Raw genomic sequence first — 21,199 nt, forward strand, 5'->3', positions numbered from 1 at the left:
GCGACAGGAGGTTCGATTCCCCTGCTTTGTCTGGAAGGCGTTCCCGACCTTCCTGGCGCACATCAAGCTGAGGCCAGTCTCACGAGGAAATTCGAGACATAGCCTCGTGGGTGGTGCGGCATGCCAAAAGACCCCGATTCCCTGGTCCGCTCTTGATAAGAACCCGATGGCAGAACCCAACTCGAAGGCAATCCTGTGGAACAAGGCACAACACGAAGGGGCAGTGACACCCTAGTGCATCGTCCAGAAAAACCCGCAAGTTCCACATACAAATCGACAAGTGGCCTGTCACCCCATGAACAACGCGAGAGTCAAGCGGAGTTCCATTCCTCCACACAAGACGAGGCCTGACTCTCCTGTCCCAACTCTGCAGGGACTCTGCGATCCGAGTCAGATCCGGCGCATTCGAAGCCAGGAGAGGAACCCTGTGGTTCCTGCCTCAACTTGTCATGAGGCCCTCTTCCATTGCACCAAACCCAGTGGAGTTCCGAGAGGCCCCTCCCAACTCCACAGTGACCCTGACTTCTCAGAGGCACGCTGAGAAGCTTCCTGAGGTCACTGGCACAAGTCGATGGAACCCAGGGTTTCCTGCTGCAACCCAAGAAAGACCTCGAGAGTCCTTCTTTAACACGTTTTCAGGCCCAATTCCCCTACCATGACTCGAGAACAATGACGGGCTCCCTCTCACCACGTGCATAGAGACCTGACTGCCCTGGCACCACATGAGAGGCTCACTGAGCTCCCAGGCTTACTTCGTGAGAAACCCCACACTAGCGCCACAGCTCGAGAAAACCTACGAGACGCCCCAGTCATCGGGAGATGAGGGCCTTCATTTCCTGCATTGCCTGGAGAGCAATCCCGTGTCCTCCCTCCAAACACCAGAGGAGGTTTGACTCCCTTTAAGCCACTCAGTGGGCTCCAAGACATACCCGTCCGACTCGAGAGGAGAGCAGAGTCCTTTGCTTCCCCTCGAGACGAGGCCTGACTCCAGGGTGAGTCTGGAATGCAACCCCGAGATTCCTGTCGCCCCTTGACATGAACATTAGGTCCTGCACACAAGCCTTGGTGGGGTCTCTTTTGCCTTCAGTGACTAGAGCGCACCTCCAGCTCTTCCTCGAATCTCGAATGGAAGATAAGACTTTTGTGGGCCAACACAAGAGGAAGCATGAATTCCCTGTGGTAACTCAAATATCCCACCGCAACTAGAGAAAAACCAAGTGGTTCCCCAGTCATTCCAAGATGAGGCCCTTGCCCGCTGGTGCACCCCAAGAGAAGTCCCACGTTCCAATTGGAAGAGCGAAACGGTACTTGGAACGCGTTATGCGACCCCAAAAGTTACCCGACATACCTGTCTCACTTGAGGGAAACACCGAGGTTCCCAGCAGCACTTCATCTGAGCCACTTCTCTCCTCCTGATCGCCACAGGAGGGTCGAATCCTCTGCTTTGTCTGGAAGGGTTTCATGACCTTCGCGGCACACCTCAGGATGAGGCCGGTTTCATGAGGAAATTCGAGACTAGCCACGTGGGTGGTGCCAAATGCTGAACGACCCCGATTTCCCAGGCCGCTCTTCATAAGAACACGATGCCCGGACACATCTTCGAAGGCAACCCTGTGGATGAAGACACAAAAAGAAGGGGCACTGCCACCCCCATGCATCGTCTGGAAAAACCTGCAGATTCCACACAAGTTTGACAAGGGGCCTGAAACCCGATGAACAACTCGAGAGGCAAGCGGAGTTCCATTCCTCAGAAAAGACATAGCCTGACTCTCCTGTCCCAACTCTGCAGGGACACTACGATCAGAGTCAGAATTGGAGAGGAAGCCTGAGGTTCCTGCCTCCACTCGAGATGAGGCCCTCTTCCATTGCGACAAACCCAGTGGAGTCCCGAGAGGCCCCACCAACTCCACAGCGTCCCTCACCTCTCAGAGGCACCCTGGGAAGTTCCCTCAGGTCCCCGGCAGAAGTCGGGGAAAACAGGGTTTCCCGCTGCAACCCGAGAAAGACATCGAGAGTCCTTCTTCAACGCGTCTTGAGGCCCTAGTCCCCTCCCATGACTCGAGAACAATGACGCGCTCCTTCTCGCCACGTGCATGGAGACATGACTTCCCTGGTGCCGCACGAGAGGCTCCCTGAGATCCTCGTCGTGCCTCGGGAGAAAACCCCCACGGGTGCCACAGCTCGAGGAAACCCCTGAGATGCCCCCGTCCTCGCGAGGTGAGGGCCTTCTTTTCCTGCCTGGCCTGGAGAGCAATCACGAGTCCTCTCTCAAAAGTGAAGAGGAGGCTGGACTCCCTTGAGGCCACTCAGGGGGCACCAAGATATCAGCGTCGCGACTCGGGAGGAGAGCGGAGTCTTTGCTTCCCCTCGAGGCGAGGCCTGACTCCCCGGGGGAGCATGGGATGCAACCCCGAGATCCTTGTCTTCCCTGGAGAGGAGCATTAGGTCCTGGACACACGCCTAGATGAGGTCTCTTTGGCCCTGCAGTGACTCGAGCGCAACCCCCACCTTTCCCTCGCCACTAGAATAGAAGTTTGGGCTACCCAGGGCCGACACAAGAGGAAGCCTGTAATCCCCTGTCGTAACACGAGAATCCCGCCGCAACTCGAGAAAAACAACGTGGTTCCCACCTCTTCGCAAAATGAGGCCCTTGCCCGTGACGGCGTCTCAAGGGAAGTCCCCTGTTCCGCCCTGAAGTGCGAAACGGGACCTGACAGCCTTCATGCGACCCCCAAAAGTTCCCCGATACGCCGGGTTCCCTCGAGTGGAACACCGAGGGTCCCGGCACCGCTTCATCTGAGCCCCTTCTCCCCTCCTTATCGCGACAGGAGAGTCGATTCCCCTGCGTGGTCTGGAAGGGGTTCCCGGACTAGCCGTCGCACCTCAAGAGGAGGCCGGTCTCACGAGGAAATTAGAAACGAGCCACGTGTGTGGTGCCACATGCCTAATGAGCCCGATTCCCCTGTCCGCTCTTGAGAAGAACCCGATGACGGACCCCTCTTCGAAGGCAACCCTGTGGGTGAAGGCACAGCCCGAAGCGGCACTGACACCCCTGTGCATCGTCTGGAAACACCCGCGGGTTCCACACACAGCTCGACGAGGGGCCTGTGGCCCTCTGAACAACTCGAGAGGCCAGCGGGTTTCCCTTCCTCAGACAAGACGAGGCCTGACTCTCCTGTCCCAACTCTGCAGGGACCCTGCGGTCGCAGTCCGAAACGGAGTGAAAGCCTGAGGTTCCAGCCTCCCCTCGAGGTGAGGCCCTCTTCGGTTGGGCAAGACCCAGCGGAGTCCCGAGAGGCCCCGCCACCTCCACAGGATCCCTCGCCTCTCAGAGGCACCCTGGGAAGTTCCCTAAGGTCCCCGGCAGAAGGCAAGGGAAACGAGGGTTTCCCGCCGCCCCCCGACAAAGACCTCGAGAGTCCTTCTTCAACGCGTCTCATGGCCCTAGTCCCCTCCCGTGACTCGAGAGCCATGACGCGCTCCCCCTCGCCACGGGCACGGAGACCTGACTTCCCTGGCGCCGCACGAGAGGCTCCCTGAGATCCTCGTCTTGCCTCGTGAGAAAACCCCCACGGGCGCCACAGCTCGAGGAAACCCCTGAGAAGCTCCCGTCCTCGCGAGGTGAGGGCCTTCTTTTTCTGCCTTACCCAGAGCGCAATCCCGAGTCCTCTCTCCAAACTGAAGAGGAGGCCTGACTCCCTTGAGGCCACTCAGTGGGCTCCAAGAGATCTGCGTCACGACTTGAGAGGAGAGTGGCATCCTTTGCTTGCCCTCGAGACAAGGCCTGGCTCCCCGGGGGAGTCTGGAACGCACCCCGAGATCCCTGTCTTCCCTTGAGAGGAACGTTAAGTCCCGGACACAGACCTAGATGAGGTCTCATTGGCCCTGCAGTGACTCGAATGCAACCCCCTGCTTTCCCTCGCAACTCGAGTGGAAGATTAGGCTTCTCGGGGCCAATACAAGAGGAAGCCTGAAATCCCCGTCGTAACTCGAGAATCCCGCCGCAACTCGAGAAAATCCACATGGTTCCAACGTCTTCGCAAGATGAGGCCCTTGCCCGCTACGGCGTCTCAAGGAAAGTCCTAGGTTCTGTCCTGAAGTGCGAAACGGTACCTGACTCCTTTCATGCATCCCCCAAAAGTCCCTCACACGCCGGTTTCCCTCGAGGGTAACACCGAGGGTTCCGGCCCCACTTCATCTGAGCCCCTTCTCCCCTCCTGACCGCGACAGGAGAGTCGATCCCCCTGCATTGTCTTGAAGGGTTCCCGGCCTTCCCGGCACACCTCAGGATGAAGCCGGCCTCACTAGGAAATTTGAGACTAGCCCCGTGGGTGGTCCCACATGCCGAAAGACCCTAATTTCCCTGTCTGCTCTTGAAAAGAACCCGAGGCCCGGACACCTCTTCGAAGGCAAGCCAGTGGGTGAAGGCACAACACGAAGGGGCACTGTCACTGTCGTGCATCGTCCGGAAACACCCGCAGGTTCCACACACAGCTCAACAAGGGGCCTGAGACCCCCTGAGCACCTCGAGAGGCAAGCGGAGTTCCCTTCCTCAGACAAGACGATTCCTGACTCTCTTGTCCCAACTCTGCAGGGACCCTGCGGTCGGAGTCCGAAACGGAGAGGAAGCCTGAGGTTCCTGCCTTCCCTGGAGATGAGGCCCTCTTCCATTGCGCCAAACACAGCGGAGTCCTGAGAGGCCCCGCCAACTCCACAGCATCCCTCATCTGTCAGAAGCACACTGGGAAGTTCCCTAAGGTCACCGGTAAACTGTTATTGCACAAGGTCCCCATGAAAAGGCCCGCTCAGCAGGACATCCACAGATTCTGTCTGCCATTAAAGGGCAGTAAGGTGCCCTCCCCACTTCTTTGCTGCCTCGGCGGCCACCAGGGTGCAATTCGCGTACCCTTCCCTTTCCCATCCTAGCAGGTGCTCCAGGGCCCGCTGGCCTACAAAGTGCCAGAAGCAGGGCTGGGCCAGCTGGCCAGAATTCAGGGTTCTGTCCCTTGGACTTCCAGCGGACACTAGGCTGCTTGGGAAAACCGCGCAGACTCTGAGGTTTTTCAGCAGAGGGGTGGAGCGGTAAAAGCCTTGACCCCAAAGACGAGGCCTTTCTGCGACCGTCAGGTTGGGGAGCTCTGAGACTGTGCCAACACAGGGCGGAATACATGGTTCCCTGCTCCACGCAGTCCCCGTTCCCTTATCTGTGTTCCGCACCCCTCCGCTGTGGCCAATGGATGCCGATCCTTGGGGATCCAGGAGTTCACCAAATGGGCATTCGCAGCCGCAATGGCGACCCCCAACAGCACATCTGGAAAGCCCTCCCCCACCCCCGCCAGGAGCCGACCCCCGCTGCGAACGGGCCCCCACCCCGCCCCGTGCCTCCAGGTTTCGCCCCGGCCCTGCCGGGCTCCCGGCGGGTTCCCAGCCACATTGGCGACCCCCGGGAGCACAACAGGGACTGACCACCCACCCACAGAGAGCGGAATCTCGACCTGTGCAGCCCAGGTTTACCCTGCCCTGGGTGCGCTCCCGGAGCGTTTCCAGCCGCAGTGGCCATCTCCGAGAGCACAAATGGGAAGCCCTCCCCCACCCCCGCCAGGAGCCGACACCTGCCCTGTGCTGCCCGGGTTCGCCCCGCCCCTGCCGTGCTCCAGGGGCGCTGCCCACCTTCACCAGTGGCTCCCGGTGAGCCCCGTCCCCACGCCCGGTTCCAGGAGAGGCTCTTGGACCTCGCTGCTGCCGCCAGGTCAAACATGAGGACAATACATACACCCCACAGAGACAATCCAAGCTGTCTATGATTTAGGGATAAAACGAGGACTACAGAAAGGCAAGATGACCTGACCTAGGAGGGCCATGATATTCTATAGAACCAGACAAAGTTGGTTACCAAGGAAACTTTTTTCCTTGGAACCCGGAAAGCTGGTTCTTTGCATATGCAATGACCAACAATTAGCTTGTTACCCAAGCCTGCCTCACTGCCACCCCCATCCCCCCACTCCCCAGAAGACTGGCTCAAAGAAATATTTTAAATCTCAGGCGGAAACCTGGAAGATGTCTTGTCTGTCTGTTTGGATTAAGGTATGTGTCAGTGTGAGCCTTGTGTTTTTTGATAATATTGCTCAAGTTCTGTGTTCTGATTTCAGTGGTCTCAAGACAAGGCAGCCCTTCCAAATCAAACTGCTGGAAATACAAGAAAACATTGACCTAAATGAATGTCAGAGTCCCGTGAACTGGGAACTAGTCAATATTAAATATCTAGTATTTTTGGTTTTGCTCCTCCACTATAGATATGTCTAAGAGTCAACAACATTAAGCACAACATGTTCATAGTGCCTAGGTTTATTCTAAGGTAAAAATTGCTCTATTGTTATATGTGTCACAAGCTTGTCAGCAAGAAAGTACCTGGAAACAGCAACAACCAATGTAAAAAATGTAAATGTGATATGAGCTTTTAGATAAACTCTTAACAATAATTATACTCTAAAATATCCGCCTCTCATAGTCTTGATTGAAGGCAGAGGAGAAGGGGATGACAGAGGATAAGATGGTTGGATGGCATCACTGACTCGATGGACATGAGTTTGAGCAAGCCCCTGGAGTTGGTGATGGACACGGAAGCCTGGCGTCCTGCAGGCCACGGGGTCACAAAGAGTCAGACTCGACTGAGCAACTGAACTGAACTGAACTTACAATCGTTCCTCCAGGTGTTTTGGTTACCTGAGTTTCTATCCTGGTGCTAAACTAAGTGACGACAGTGTATTGAATAGCTAGGTCACTTCCAAATAAATGAAACTTCTTAAACATTCACGACTTGAAAGGACCTCCCTTTTACACAGAAACAAAAGAGATTTTTGACTCTGCATGAATAGTGACTGGCACCATCCGAGCATATTAAATGTAAGAAAGCAATTTTTTTGTTTTGTTTTGTTTTGTTCTGTTCTTGCAGGAAGCGGGGTGGGCGCTATTATCACTGATAGGTATGCTCACCAATCTATCAAATGCCAATATAAGAGTGAGTTCTTGGTTGCTGAAGGGAAATGTATGACTTGTTATTACAAGAATGTATGCAATGCAATCACACTTTAAGAAGGAAAACGAAGTAGTTCTGTCTTACAGGTGGCATTTTCAGGACGGGAGAAGCAAAGGAATGGGTACAGAATGGGATAAGGAGGTTGTAGGGAAAGTAGGCCCCCAGAAAAGAGTTTTGTGCCTAGCACAAGTTTTCTTGAGATGTTGAACTGCCTTTGCTAATGGAGTTTAAGTTTCTTTACCTCTTAAGTGATCTCTTCTAGGTTGACCTAGAACAGAAATCTTTTGTTAGCTTTGGCTAAGAGGAGAAGTATTGTTTCACGGTGACATATGTGATCCTACCTGACTGTTCTCATCCCCTTTGATATCTATGCACTGCTGCTGCTGCTGCTGCAGCTGCTAAGTGGTTCAGTTGAGGCCGACCCTGTGCCACACCATAGATGGCAGCCCACCAGGCCCCGGAGTCCCTGGGGTTCTCTAGGCAAGAACACTGGAGTGGGTTGCCATTTCCTCCTCCTATGCATGAAAGTGAAAAGTGAAAATGAAGTCGCTCAGTGGTGTCCGACTCTTAGCCACCCCATGGACTGCAGCCTACCAGGCTCCTCCGTCCTTGGGATTTTCCAGGAGTGGGGTGCCATTGCCTTCTCCCATATCTATGCACAAGCCTGCCTAAATAATTGACTTCTAGCCAACTTTGGGATGCCCATGGCCACCCACCCTTACCAGGCAACAGAGAAGAGAAAAACACTTATCACAGGAGGTTCTGATAAGGAACAAGGAACTAACAAGCTCCCACCTACCAGGATTCTGCAGAGGTCAACAAGAGGTCAGCAAGAGATGAGAGACTGCAGTCCAGAGGTCCTAGCTACTTCCATCTAGCAACAAACACCCAGCATAGTCAAAACGATTTCAATGTTAAAGAATAAATAAATAAATAAAAGGACAGAAGTTCTTTGAACACATGTCTGAATTTAGGGGTGAGGCATTACATATGTGTCCCAGGATAATCTTAAAGTGTCAGAAAGTAAAGAAATTAAAGACAACTATCAAGCTGTCCAAACTGATAAAAATGAATGATTACACAGTTTTATCTGTATACATTAGCAGATAATAATCTGAAAAGGAATTTTAAAAAATTCCCTTTCAATAATATCAACATGAATAAAACACTTTGCCATGGATGTAACGAGGATGACAAGACTGGCACACTGGAAATTATACACCCTGGCTGAAAACTATCCTGAATACATGGACAGATATTCCATAACGATGGAAAGACTTAAGATGGCAATACCATGGAATGCATCTTCAATCTGAAATGAAGATTTGATATGATTTGATCGCTCAGAGCTTTTGTGTCATCAAGTGTTATTAAAGTACTAAAGAGATAGAGAAAGCTGCTGACTTAGACTCGAGGCGGGGTGGGGGGGTAGTAAGAGTACCCCCTGCTGGTCTTTAGCCAGATATTCTACAGGCACTAGCAGTCAGCTAAGGAAAGAAAGGAACTGTTTCAGGGAATGGCACCAGGCCCCTCCCCCACGACATGCATTGAGATAATATTGGCAGCAGGTGAGTCATCCCGGGCCAAAACTTGATTGACATGAATCTTGAAGAAAGGCAGTATTGCAGGCAAATATATCATTTCCTTAACATAGATAAGGAGAACAAGCTAGGAGGAAAACATGCTGTTTTGTTCAAATCGCTTCTGAGCCTTTTGGGGGAACCGACCTGAAGCCAGAGTCTAGCGGAAATACATAGGATATTTACATCGCTTAAGACAAACATTTTCTTAGGAAAAAATGCATTGCTTAGCTCAAGGTTTGTCTGCGAAATTCTTACACATCAGGAGATGGCTCCGAGCTGGGTTTCCACACACAAGAACATCCATGCAAAGGGCAAGCCTGCACAGCCCATCTGCCCTGCTCCCGCACAGCCAGCAGCATTTCCAAGTGACCTCCTAATGCCTTCCCCAAAATACAGGGGCACCTCTGGGTTTCCTGTTTCCCTCACTTCGAACACTTTTCTTAAAAAAAAAAAAAATCCTGCACACTTCTTGATAGAATGCCACAGTGCAAGGAATACAGTCCTTCAATATTTAAACCTCCATTTGCAAAACACTTGGAGCTTGGTTTTGTTTTGTTTTGTTTTTTAATTACACCACCACATAATTTAAAGCTTTTACACGTTCTAATTATTCAGTTCCAAAACACCAAACTTTTATTGCACAGGGTCCTCATGAAAAGGCCCATGCAGCTGGACAACCACAGATTCTGCCATGAAAGGGCAGCAAGGTGCCCTCCCCCCTTCTTTGCTGCCCGGGCGGCCACCAGGGTTTGAAATCCATGCACCCTACTAAGTTTCTAGGGTGCAATCCATGGACCCTTCCCTTTCCCATCCCAGCAGGTGCTCAAGGGCCCGCTGGCTTACAAAGTGCCAGAAGCAGGGCTGGGCCAGCCGGCCAGAGTTCAGTGTTCTGTCCCTTGGACTTCCAGCGGACACTAGGCTGCTTGGAAGAACCGCGCAGACTCTGAGATTTTTCAGCAGAGGGGTGGAGCGGTAAAGGCCTTGACCCCAAAGGCAAGGCTTTTCTGCGATCGCCAGGTTGGGGAGCTCCGAGAATGTGCCAACAGACGGCGGAATACTTGGTTCCCTGCTCCACGCAGTCCCAGTTCCCTTACCTGTGGTCCGCAGCCCTCCGCTGCACCCACGGGATGGCGATCCTTGGGGACCCAAGAGCGGACGAAATGGGCGTTCCCAGCCGCAGTTGCAACCCCCGAGAACACAACTGGGAACCCCTCCCCATCCCCCCCATGAGCCGACCCCCGCCCCGCGCCGCCAGGGTTAGCCCCGCCCCTGCCGCGCTCCCTGCGCGTTCCCAGCCGCAGTGGCGACCCCCAGGAGCACAACTGGGACTGACCCCCACCTAAAGCCATCGGAATCTCGACCCGCGCAGCCCGGGTTTACCCAGTCCCGGGTGCGCTCCCGGGGCGTTTTCAGCCTCAGTGTCCACCTCTGAGAGCACAACTGGGAAGCCCGCCCCCACCCCCGCCAGAAGCCGACCCCCGCCCCACACCGCCCGTGTTCGCCCCGCCCCTGCACGGTCCAGGTACCTTCCCAGCTTCTAGCGTTCACGCCCGGGTAGGAGCAGGATGTAGGAGTATGGGAGATGTGTCTGGAGCCTGACAGCCTCAGCTCCGCTCTGGCCTGCCCTTTGGACCTAGGAGCCAGGCCAACTTGCAGAGGGCTTAGGGCCCCATTGTATGCAAACTACCAAGGCCTACCTCAAGGAGAGCTCTGTCCGAGGGAAGGGAAGCGCCCCAGGCTGCGTTCCCAAGCTGTTGCTTGGCAATGCAGACTCAGCGGTAAACGGAGGGAATCAGGGTCCTAGTGCCCCTGTCTTGGGGAGGAAGCTCCACAGCCAGAGTGTTCCTCCCTTTGTGCCCAGAAAGCGCCTGCCAGACTGGGCTTCCCCGGAGCTCTGTTGCAGAGCAGAGACGTGTGGATGTGTTTTGGGGCCTTGACATGTGCGTTTGGGCTCCCTAGCACAGCCCCAGCGTAGGGGAACCAGCCCCTGAGCAAAGAGCTCCAGGCAGTGCTTTGTGCCCAGGCCTGGATGCCCAGTCCCAGCACGCGGGAGAGATGAGTTAGGCTGCCGGCGGGTCCTTGCAAGCCTGTATTGGAAAGGACCGAGTGAGCTTCCACACCGGCAGAGCTGCAGACCTGCGCCCAGGCGCGATAGGACAGAGCCCCTGTCGAGAGGCTGCTCTGCCTGGGCGAGCCTCGCCAAGCCCTTCCCAGCTTCTAGCGTTTGCACCTGCAAAGGAGCAGGCTGCGGGAGTGTGGGCGACATGACTGGCTCCTGACTGGCCTCAGCTCCTCTCTTGCCTTCCCTTTGGACCTAGGAGCCAGGCCTCCTTGCAGACGGCTTAGGGCACGGGGGTGTGCAAACTGCGAAAGCCTCCCGCAAGGAGACCTCTGTCTGAGGGAAGGGAAATGCCCCAGGTTGCATTCCCAAGCTGTTGCTTGGTAGCCCAGACTCAGCGCTGAACGGAGGGAATCAGGGTCCCAGTGCCCCTGTCATGGGGAGGGAGCTCCACAGCCAGAGTGTTCCCCTGTTTGTGTTCAGAAACCGCCTTACAGACTGGGCTTCCCCGGAGCTCAGCTCCAGAGCAGACTCGTGTGCATGTGGTTTGGGGCCTTCCCCTGTGCCTTTGGGCTCCCTAGCACAGTCCCAGTGCAGGGGAACCAGCCCCTGAGCAGAGAGCTCCAGGCAGTGCTCTGTGCCCTGGATTGGAAGCCCACTCCCAGCACGCGGGAGAATAGAGTCAGGCCGCCGTCGGGTGCTTGCAAGCCTGTATTGGGAAGGACCGAATGAGCTTCCACTCCGGCAGAGCTCCAGATCTGCGCCCAGGCGCGATATCGCAGAGCCCCGGCCTAGAGGCTGCTCTGCCTGGGCGAGCCTCGCCAAGCCCTTCCCAGCTTCTAGCTTTCACGCAGGGGAAGGAACAGACTGCGGAAGTGGGGGAGACGTGACTGGCGGGCGCCTTACTGGCCTCAGCTCGGCTCTTCCCTTCCCTTTGCACCTATGATCCATGCCTACTTGCAGAGGGCTTAGGGACCGAAGGAGAGCTCTGTCAGAGGGAAGGGAAGCGCCCCAGGCTGCATTCCCAAGCTGTTGTTTAGCCGCCCAGACTCAGCGCTGCACAGGGGTAATCAGGCTCTCTGTGGCCGCAGCTTCACACACAGGTGTGTCTCCGTAGGAATCAAGAAAGATCCTGACAGAGTGAGGTTCATTAGAGCTATACTAAAGAGCAAAGGCTTGTCCATGTGGTCTTGCCTTCCCCTGTGCCTTTGGGTCTCCAGGCTCGGCCCCAGCTCCGTGGAAACAACCCCTGAGAAAATATCTTCAAGATACGCTTTTCCCAGAGGCTGGGAACTGGGGTTCATAGGAGGAGAGAAAAGCAAGCCTCCTTCGGGCACGAAAGGCAGCCCACCTGCCTGTGTTTTGAAGCCTCTATTTGGAAGGAATGGGTTAGCTTCTCCTAAAGGAGACCTCCAGATCTGCTCAGAAGTCGGTAATTCCAGAGGCAGGGTACTGGTTCCTGACTGCCCTTTGCTAGCCTTGAAAGATATTCCTAGATTCTAGAGTTATTTTCCATGAAGGAGCAGGCTTCGGGAATGTGTCAGACGGGACTGGCTCCTTATTGACCTCAGCTCAGCTATTGCCTTTCCATTCAAACTAGGACAAGGCCCTACTTTATGAAGGGTAAGGGGCTTCTTCTTTGCAAACTGCCAAGGGCTACAGCAATGAGACCTCTGTCAAGGTGAGGGAAGCCTAAGAGGATGGATTCTCAAGCAGGTGCTTTGCCACAAAGCATCAGCACCCCACGGAGAGAATCAAGCTCCCTGTGCACCAATGTTGGGAGTGTAGCTTCACACACAGAGTTGTCTCTATAGGAGCCAAGAATGTTCCTGAGAGATTAGGTTCACTAAACCTCTCCTACAGAGCATAGACCTGTCCATGTGGTTTTGCCTTCCCCTGTGAGTTGGGTCCTCGAGGTCCGCCACACCTCTGGGGAAACTGTCCCTGAGAAAATATCTCCAGGAACCGCTTCGCCAAGGCTGGGAAATGCTGTTCACATGAAGTAAGGCAAGCGAATCTCCTGCAGAGTAAAAGAGGCCTTACAGTCCCTGGAGGAGCAGGCTGCCAGAATGTGTGAAACCTGACTGTTGCCTTACTGGCCTCAGCTCCACCATTGCCTGTTCATCCGAGCTAGCACCCAGGCCTACTTGGAAAAGCGTTTGGGTGCAGATTTCTACAAAGTGCCAAGGGCTACAGCAGTGAGAATTCTCTCGGTGGTAAGGGAGAGCATTTTATGGATTCTCAAGCTGTTTTCTGAATGACAGCGTCAAAATGAACAGAGAGAATCAGGCTCTCTCTGCCCCTATGTTAGGTACGCAGCTTCACACACAGAGGTGTCTCTGTAGGAGCCAAGAATGCTCCTGAGAGATGAGGTTCACTAGAGGTCTGCTACAGAGCATAGACCTGTCCATGTGGTCTTGCCTTCCCCTGTGCCTTTGGGCCCCGGGCTCGGCCCCAGCTCCGTGGAAACAACCCCTGAGAAAATATCTTCAAGATACGCTTTTCCCAGAGGCTGGGAACTGGGGTTCATAGGAGGAGAGAAAAGCAAGCCTCCTTCGGGCACGAAAGGCAGCCAACCTGCCTGTGTTTTGAAGCCTCTATTTGGAAGGAAAGGGTTAGCTTCTCCTAAAGGAGACCTCCAGATCTGCTCAGAAGTCGGTAATTCCAGAGGCAGGGTGATGGTTCCTGACTGCCCTTTGTCAGCCTTGCAAAGACATTCCAAGATTCTAGAGTTATATTCCATGAAGGAGCAGGCTTCGGGAATGTGTCAGAGGGGACTGGCTCCTTATTGGCCTCAGCTCAGCTATTGCCTTTCCATTCAAACTAGGACAAGGGCCTACTTTATGAAGGGTAAGGGTCTTCTTCTTTGAAACTGCCAAGGGCTACAGCAATGAGACCTCTGTCAAGGCGAGGGAAGCCTAAGAGGACGGATTCTCAAGCAGGTGCTTTACTACAAAGCATCAGCACCCCACGGAGAGAACCAAGATCCCTGTTCCCCAATGTTGGGAGTGTAGCTTCACACACAGAGTTGTCTCTATAGGAGCCAAGAATGTTCCTGAGAGATTAGGTTCACTAAACCTCTCCTACAGAGCATAGACCTGTCCATGTGGTTTTTCCTTCCCCTGTGAGTTGGGTCCCCGAGGTCCGCCACACCTCCGGGGAAACTGTCCCTGAGAAAAGGTCTCCAGGAACCGCTTCGCTGAGGCTGGGAAACGCTGTTCACAGGAAGTAAGGCAAGCGAATCTCCTGCTGAGAAAAAGAGGCCTTACTGTCCCTGGAGGAGCAGGCTGCCAGAGTGTGTGAAACCTGACTGTTGCCTTGCTGGCCTCAGTTCCACCATTGCCTGTTCCTCCGAACTAGGACCCAGGCCTATTTGGAGAAGCGTTTGGCTGCGGATTTCTACAAAGTGCCAAGGGCTACAGCAGTGAGAATTCTCTCAGCGGTAAGGGAGAGCATTTTATGGATTCTCAAGCTGTTTTCTGAACGACTGCGTCAAAATGAACTGAGAGAATCAGGCTCTCTGTGCCCCTATGTTAGGTACGCAGCTTCACACACAGAGGTGTCTCTATAGGAGCCAAGAATGTTCCTGAGAGATGAGGTTCACTAGAAGTCTGCTACAGAGCATAGACCTGTCCATATGGTTTTGCCTTGCCCTGTGAGTTGGGTCCCTGAGGTCCGCGCCAGCTCAGGGGAAGGAGCCCCTGAGAAAAGATCTCCAGGGACCGCTATTCCCCCAGGCTGGCAAACGCAGTTCACAGGAGGTAACACAAGCGAGCCTCCTGCAAGGCACAACAGGCCTTAGTCTCCCTGGACGATCAGGCTGCCAGAGTGTGTGAGACCTGACTGGTGCCTTACTGGCCTCAGCTCCGCCATTGCATGTTCCTCCGAACTAGGACCCAGGCCTACTAGGAGAAGGGTTTGGGTATGGATTTCTAAATACTGCCAAGGGGTGTAGCAATGAGAACTGTGTCATGGGTAAGGAAGAGCATTGTATGGATTTTCAAGCTGTTGTTTGAACGACAGCTTCAAAGCTGCACAGAGAGAATCAGACTCTGTGTCTCCATGTTCGGTACACAGCTTCACAGACAGGGGTGTCTCCATAGGAAACAAGAACGTTCCTGACAGAGTGAGGTTCACTAGAGCTCTCCTAGAGAGCAAAGACTTGTCCATGTGGTTTTTCTTCCCCTGTGCGTTTGGGGCTCCAGGCTCGGCCCCAGCTCCGTGGAAACAACCCCTGAGAAAAGATCTTCAAGACCCACTTTTCCCAGAGGCTGGGATGTGGGGTTCATAGGAGGCGGGAAAAGCAGGCCTCCTTCAGAGAGCAAGAGGCAGCCAAGCGGCCTGCGTTTGGAAGCCTCTATTTGGAAGAATGGGTTAGCTTCCCCTAAGGGAGACCTCCAGATCTGTTCAGAAGTCGGTAATTCCAGAGGCAGGGTGCAGGCTCCTGACTGCCCTTTGCCAGCCTTGCAAAGACATTCCTAGATTCTACAGTTATCTTCCTGAAGAAGCAGGCTTTGGGAATATGTCAGACTTGACTGGCGCCTTATTGGCCTCAGCTCAGCTATTGCCTTTCCATTCAAAGTAGGACAAGGCCCTACTTTATGAAGGGTAAGGGTCTTCTTCTTTCCAAACTGCCGAGGGCTACAGCAATGAGACCTCCGTAAATGCGAGGGAAGCATAAGCGGATGGATTATCAGGAAAGTTCTTTGCCACCAAGCATCAGCACCCCACGGAGGGAATCAGGCTCCCTTTGCCCCTATGTGGGGTGTGTAGATTCACACACAGTGGTGTCTCTACAGGAGCCAAGAATGTTCCTGAGAGATGAGGCTCACAAGAGCTCTCCTACAGAGTGCTCACCTGTACATGTGGTTTCGCCTTCCCCTGTGAGTTGGGTCCCCGAGGTTCGCCCCAGCTCCGAGAAAACAGCCTCTGAGAAAAGATCTCCAGGAACCGCTTTTCGCCCAGGCTGGGAAAAGCTGTTCACAGGAAGTAAGGCAAGTGAGCCTCCTGCAGAGAAAAAGAAGCCTTACTGTCCCTGGAGGAGCAGGCTGCCAGAGTGTGTGAAAACTGACTGGTGCCATACTGGTCTTAGCTCCGCCATTGCTTGTTCCTCCGAACTGGGACTCAGGCCTACTTGGAGAAGGGTTTAGGTGCAGATTTCTACAAACTGCCAAGGGCTACTGCAATGAGAACTCTCTCAGAGGTAAGGGCGAGAATTGTATGGATTCTCAAGCTGTTTTCTGAACGACAGCATTAAACCTGCACAGAGAGAATCAGGCTCTCTGCCGCCATGTTGGGTACGCAGTTTCACACACAGAGGTGTCCGCATAGGAGCCAAGAACGTTCGTCAAAGACTGAGGTTCACTAGAGCTCTCTTAGAGAGCAAAGACTTGTTCATGTGGTTTTGCCTTCCCCTGTATGTGTGGGTCTCTGGGCACAACCCCAGCTCCGTGGAAACAACCCCTGAGCAAAGATCTCCAAGAATCTGCTTTTCCCCCATGCTGGGAACCAGGGATCATAGGAGGCAGGAAAAGCAAGCCTCCTTCAGGCAAGAAGAGGCAGCCAACCGGCCTGTGTTTGGAAGCCTCTATTTGCAAGGAATGGGTTAGCTTCTCCAGAAGGAGACCTCCAGATCTGCTCAGAAGATAGATATTCCAGAGGCAGGGTTGAGGTTCCTGACTGCCCTTTGCCAGCCTTGCAAAGACATTCCTAGATTCTAGCAATATTTTCCATGAAGGAGCAGGCATCGGGAATATGTCAGAGTTGACGGGTGCCTTACTGGCCTCAGCTCAGCTATTGCCTTTCCTTTCAAACTAGGATCAGGGCCTACTTGGTGAAGGGTAAGGGTCTGCTTCTTTCCAAAGTGCCAAGAGACACAGCAATGAGACCTCTGTCAAGGCGAGGGAAGCGTAAGCGGATGGATTCTCAAACAGGTGCTTTGCCACAAAGCATCAGCACCCCACAGAGAGAATCAGGCTCCCTGTGCCCCTATGTTCGGTGTGTAGCTTTACACACAGAGGTGTCTCTGTACGAGCCAAGAATGTTCCTAAGAGATGAGACACACTAACGTCTCCTTCAGAGCATAGACCTGTCCATGTGGTTTTTCCTTCCCCTGTGAGATGGGTCCCCGAGGTCCACCCCAGCTCTGGGGATAGAGCCCCTGAGAAAAGATCTCCAGGAACCGCTTTTTGCCCAGGCTGGGAAACGCAGTTCACAGGAGGCCAGGCAAGCGAGCCTCCCGCAGGGAAAAATAGGCCTTACTGTCCCTGGAGGAGCAGGCTGCCAGAGTGTGTGACACCTGACTGGTGCCTTACTGACCTCAGCTCCGCCATTGCATGGCCATCCAAACCAGGACCCAGGCCTACTTGGAGAAGGGTTTGGGTGCAGATTTGTAAAAACTACCAAGGGCTACTGCAATGAGAAGTCTCTCAGAGGTAAGGGAGAGCATTGTATGGATTCTCAAGCTGTTGTTTGAACGACAGCTTCAAAGCTGCAAAGAGAGAATCAGGCCCTGTGTGCCCCCTTGTTGGGTATGCAGCTCCACACACAGAGGTATCCCCGTAGAATCCAAGACTTTCCTCACATACTGAGGTTAACTAGAGTTCTCCTACAGAGCAAAGACTTGTCCATGTGGTTTTGCCTTCCTCTGTGTGTGTGGGTCTCCGGGCTCAGCTCCAACTCCGTTGAAATAGCCCCTGAAAAAAGATCTCCAAGAACCACTTTTCCCCCAGGCGGGAAGCGGAGTTCACAGGAAGCGGAACAAGCAAGCCTCCTTCGGGCAAGTAGAGGCAGCCAACTAGCCTGTGTTTGGAAGCCTCTCTTTGGAAGGAATGATTAGCTTCTCCAAAAGAAGACCTCCAGATCTGCTCAGAAGACGGAAATTCCAGAGGCAGGGTCGAGGTTCCTGACTGTCCTTTGCCAGCCTTGCAAAGACATTTCTAGATTCTAGCGTTATTTTCCACGAAGGAGCAGGCTTCAGGAATATGTCAGACTTGACTGGCGCCTTACTGGCCTCAGCTCAGCTATCGCCTTTCCGTTCAAACTAGGACAAGGGCCTACTTGGTGAAGGGTAAGGGTCTGCTTCTTTCCAAACTGCCAAAGGCTACAGCAAAGACACCTCTGTCAAAGAGAGGGAAGTGGAAGCGGATGGATTCTCAAACAGGTGCTTTGCCACAAAGCATCTGCACCCCACGGAGAGAATCAGGCTGCATTTGCCCCTATGTTGGGTGTGTAGTTTCAAACACAGAGGTGTCTCTATAGGAGCCAAGAATGTTCCTGGGAGATGAGGTTCACTAGAGCTCTGCTATGGAGCATATACCTGTCCATATGGTTTTGCCTTCCCCTGTGAGTTGGGTTCCCGATGTTCGCCCCAGCTCCGAGGAAGAAACCCTTGAGAAAACACCTCCAGGAACTGCTTTTCGTCCAGACTGGGAAACGCAGTTCACAGAAGGCAAGGCAAGCGAGCCTCCTGCAGAGAAAAAGAGGCCTTACTGCCACTGGAGGAGCAGGCTGCAAGAGTGTGTGAGACCTGACTGGTGCCTTACTGGCCTCAGCTCCGCCATTGCATGTTCCTCCGAACTAGGACCCAGGACTACTTGGAGAAGGGTTTGGGTGCGGATTTCTAAAAACTGCCAAGGGCTACAGCAATGAGAACTCTGTCACGGGTAAGGAAGAGCATTGTATGGATTTTCAAGGTGTATTTTGAACGACATCTTTAAAGCTACACAGAGAGAATCAGGCTCTCTGTGCCCCCATGTTGGGTACGCAGCTTCACACATAGGGGTGTCTCCATATGAATCAAGAATGTTCGTGACAGAGTGAAGTTCACTAGAGCTCTCCTAGAGAGCAAAGACTTGTCCATGTGGTTTTTCTTCCCCTGTGAGTTTGGGTCTCCAGGCTTAGCCCCAGCTCCGTGGAAACAACCCCTGAGAAAAGATCTTCAAGATCCGCTTTTCCCAGAGCCTGGGAAGCTGGGTTCATAGGAGGCAGGAAAAGCAAGCCTCCTTCGGGCACGAAGAGGCAGCCGACCGGCCTGTTTTTGGAAGTCTCAATATGGAAGGAATGAGTTAGATTCTCCTAAAGAAGACCTCCAGATCTGCTCAGAAATCGGTAATTCCAGAGGCAGGGTGCAGGCTCCTGACTGCCCTTTGCCAGCCTTGCAGAGACATTCCTAGATTCCAGCGTTATTTTCCATGAAGGAGCAGGCTTCGGGAATATGTCAGACTTGACTGGCGCCTTATTGGCCTCAGCTCAGCTCTTGCCTTTCCTTTCAAACTAGGACAAGGGCCCACTTTATGAAAGGTAAGGGTCCTCTTCTTTCCAAACTGCCAAGGGCTACTGCAATGAGACCTCTGTCAAGGCGAGGGAAGCGTAAGCTGATGGATTCTCAAGCAGGTGCTTTGCCACAAAGCATCAGCACCCCACGGAAAGAATCTGGCTCCCTTTGCCCCTACGTTGCGTGTGTAGCTACACACACAGAGGTGTCTCAATAGGAGCCAAGAATGTTCCTGAGAGAGGAGGTTCACTGTTGGGGGCCAGAGTGAGGCACTCCGCCCTTGACAAAGGTCATGAGGAAGGAGGCTCGACATACGCAAAGGCGGGATCGAGCCTCAGGAGTCCCCCTGGAAATCCTCGAGCATCTACCCCCATAACCAGAGCCTGCCTACCTTACTACTTTGTGCTCTCACCTACACCTCTGACTTTACGGGGGGCTGTCCCCCACCACCTCTTTCGGAGAAGGAGTTAACCTAGAGCTCCAGTTGATAAAAACCCCTGGGTGTGACAAGAGTGTTTTAACCTACAAACTCCTCTGAAGGTTCTCTAGCCTGCCTGACAGGCTTGTCCGGCCACATGTGATTGCTCACAGCCTCCCAACCATGAGAGGCACGAGATGCTTTAAACCTTCTAAAAACAGGTTCCTTAGAAAAGTTAGAAAATTATTAGTATAAGTATAATGGGCTGATTAGAAATCATATTGGTGAAGGGTTTTTCATTTGTTGAGCTGATGTTTACTGCTAAGTCTCCACATCCCCTGCCCTTATACACATTAATGAATATATAGAAGAGATAAGTATTAACCTTTGATATAAATCACGTTAGACCTTAGGCTAAGTAAATTCTTTCCTTAACTAAAACCCACTACACCCTCACCCTATAGGAATGTAACTTTATTTGGGTGGCGTCTGTTTTAAGAATAATCACCCCTGGAGAAATAAGTGTCCTGGTTGACTGACCGCTGTCACAAGGAGAGGGTCGTAAATTGTCAGCAGGCCCCCCGGCCAGAAGATGATGTAACACCCCTAAGACCTCTGTATACTTTTGTATGAAGCACCTGACTTTGATAAAAGTCAGGACTGCTGACCCCACGTGACTTTTGCATAACATCTCAGTGTATAAAAGTAGACCATGGAAAATAAAGAATTGGGATCAGTTTCTCGAAATACTGGTCTCCCCATGTCTCTCTCTCTCTCTCACTCTGGTTGAGTCTCTATCTGGAGCGCGGAACCCACCAAGCTTACTAATTTTGCCTGGGCTTCTAAGATCCGACCGGGGAGGCCTCAGTGTCTCCTCTCATTCGGGAGAACGGAAGGACGCCTGCAGCCTACGTAAGTGGTGCAAGCTTCTTGTCTTGAAGTTTTATTGGTCCCCCGCGTAAACCAAGCTACTCAGCCTCTTTTCTCCACTGAATTTTCCTACTGAGCTATCCTCATTTTATTACTCTTTATATCCTTAATTAACGTTTAATTAAGCAGTTGTTCCCTGACCCTCGCCTACGCCGTCTCTGCTTCGAATACCCTGGATCAGCTGGGGCTGGACCCCGGCAGTTCACTAGAGATCTCCTACAGAGCATAGACCTGTCCATTTGGTTTTGCCTTCCCCTGTGAGTTGGGTCCCCGAGGTCCGCCCCAACTCCGGGGAAACAGCCCCCGAGAAAAGATCTCCAGGAACTGCTTTCCGCCTAGGCTGGGAAACGCTGTTCACAGGAAGTAAGGCAAGCGAGCCTCCTGAAGGGAAATAGAGGCCTTACTGTCCCTGGAGGAGCAGGCTGCCAGAGTGTGTGACACCTGACTGGTGCCTTACTGGCCTCAGCTCCGCTATTGCATGTTCATCTGAACTTGAACCCAGGCCTACTTGGAGAAGTGTTTGTGTGCCGATTTTAAGAAACTGCGAAGGGCTACAGCAATGATAACTCTCTCAGTGGTAAGGGAGAGCATTGTGTGGATTCTCAATTTGTTGTTTGAACGACAGCGTCAAAGCTGCACAGAGAGAATCAGGTCTCTGTGTCTCTATGTTGGCTATGCAGCTTCCCACACAGAGATGTCCCCATTGGAGCCAAGAACATTCCCCATAGAGTGAGGTTCACTAGAGCACTCCTAGAGAGCAAAGACTTATCCATGCGGTTTTCCCTTCCCCTGTGCATGTGGGTCTCCGGGATTGGCCCCTGCTCCGTGGAAACAGCCTCTGAGAAAAGATCTCCAAGAACCTCTTATCCCCCAGGCTGGGAAGCGGAGTTCGCAGGAG

This window comes from Bubalus kerabau, unplaced genomic scaffold (assembly GCF_029407905.1).
Source record: "Bubalus kerabau isolate K-KA32 ecotype Philippines breed swamp buffalo unplaced genomic scaffold, PCC_UOA_SB_1v2 scaffold_26, whole genome shotgun sequence".
Taxonomy (NCBI): Eukaryota; Metazoa; Chordata; class Mammalia; order Artiodactyla; family Bovidae; genus Bubalus; species Bubalus kerabau.